We start from the raw sequence: 1,932 nt of genomic DNA, 5'->3' as shown, positions 1-1,932 counted from the left end.
TGTCAAGCTTTCGTCCCTGTGCAATACGATGAAAAGTGTTAGAATGAGAAACATAGAAGGAAATAACAAACAAATGAAATCAACAACAGAAGTCAGTCGTGCATTTGTGGTTACAGCAGCAATTGACCTTACCACGTGGGAGCTTATAGCTACCTGCGTGACATCCGAGTCCAAGAAAATCAACAATGTGGAATGGCTTACTTGGATAATTGTTGATTGAACAAAAAGAAGCGAATAAGAACAGTCCCTCATACCAAAGTGGTTTTCTTAGACACGTGTGTCAAGCTTTCGTCCCTGTGCAATACGATGAAAAGTGTTAGAATGAGAAACATTGAAGGAAATAACAAACAAATGAAATCAACAACAGAAGTCAGTCGTGCATTTGTGGTTTCAGCAGCAATTGACCTTACCACGTGGGAGATTATAGCTACCTGCGTGACATCCGAGTCCAAGAAAATCAACAATGTGGAATGACTTACTTGGATAATTGATCATTATACAGAAAGAATGAAGTAAGAACAGTCCCTTATACGAATTTGGTTTCCATAGACACGTGTGTCAAGCTTTCGTCCCTGTGCAATACGATGAAAACTGTAAGAATGAGAAACATAGGAGGAAAAAACAAACAAATGAAATCAACAACAGAAGTCAGTCGTGCATTTGTGGTTACAGCAGCAATTTACATTACCACGTGGGAGATTCTAGCTACCTGCGTGACATCCGAGTCCAAGAAAATCAACAATGTGGAATGGCTTATTCGGATAATTGTTCATTAAACAAAAAGAAGGGAATAAGAACAGTCCCTTATACCAAAGTGGTTTCCTTAGACACGCGTGTCAAGCTTTCGTCCCTGTGCAATACGATGAAAAAAGTGTTAGAATGAGAAACATTGAAGAAAATAACAAACGAATAAAATCAGCAATAGAAGTCAGTCGTGCATTTGTGGTTACAGCAGCAATTGACCTTACCACGTGGGAGATGATAGCTACCTGCGTGACATCCGAGTCCAAGAAAACCAACAATGTGGAATGGCCCACTTGGATAATTGTTGATCAAACAAAAAAAAGGGAAAAAGAACAGTCCCTTATACCAAAGTGGTTTCCTAAGACACGCATGTCAAGCTTTCGTCCCTGTGCAATACGATGAAAAGTGTTAGAATGAGAAACATTGAAGAAAATAACAAACGAATGAAATCAACATTAGAAGTCAGTCGTGCATTTGTGGTTACAGCAGCAATTGACCTTACCACGTGGGAGATTATAGCTACCTGCGTGACATCCGAGTCCAAGAAAATCAACAATGTGGAATGGCCTACTTGGATAATTGTTGATTAAACAAAAAAAAGTGGTTTCCTTAGACACGCGTGTCAAGCTTTCGTCCCTGTGCAATACGATGAAAAGTGTTAGAATGAGAAACATAGAAGGAAATAACAAACAAATGAAATCAACAACAGAAGTCAGTCGTGCATTTGTGGTTACAGCAGCATTTGACCTTACCACGTGGGAGATTATAGCTACCTGCGTGTCATCCGAGTCCAAGAAAATCAACAATGTGGAATGGCTTACTTGGATAATTGATCATTATACAGAAAGAAGGGAATAAGAACAGTCCCTTATACCAAAGTGGTTTCCTCAGACACGTGTGTCAAGCTTTCGTCCCTGTGCAATACGATGAGAAATGTTAGAATGAGAAACATTAAAGGAAATAACAAACAAATGAAATCAACAACAGAAGTCAGTCGTGCATTTGTGGTTACAGCAGCAATTGACCTCACCACGTAAAAGATAATAGCTACCTGCGTGTCATCCGAGTCCAAGAAAATCAACAATGTGGAATGGCTTACTTGGATAATTGATCATTATACAGAAAGAAGGGAATAAGAACAGTCCCTTATACCAATGTGGTTTCCATAGACACGTGTGTCAAGCTTTC

This window comes from Harmonia axyridis, chromosome X, assembly GCF_914767665.1.
Source record: "Harmonia axyridis chromosome X, icHarAxyr1.1, whole genome shotgun sequence".
Taxonomy (NCBI): Eukaryota; Metazoa; Arthropoda; class Insecta; order Coleoptera; family Coccinellidae; genus Harmonia; species Harmonia axyridis.
The sequence above is the reverse complement of the archived record's forward strand: the minus strand, read 5'-3'. Positions refer to the sequence as shown.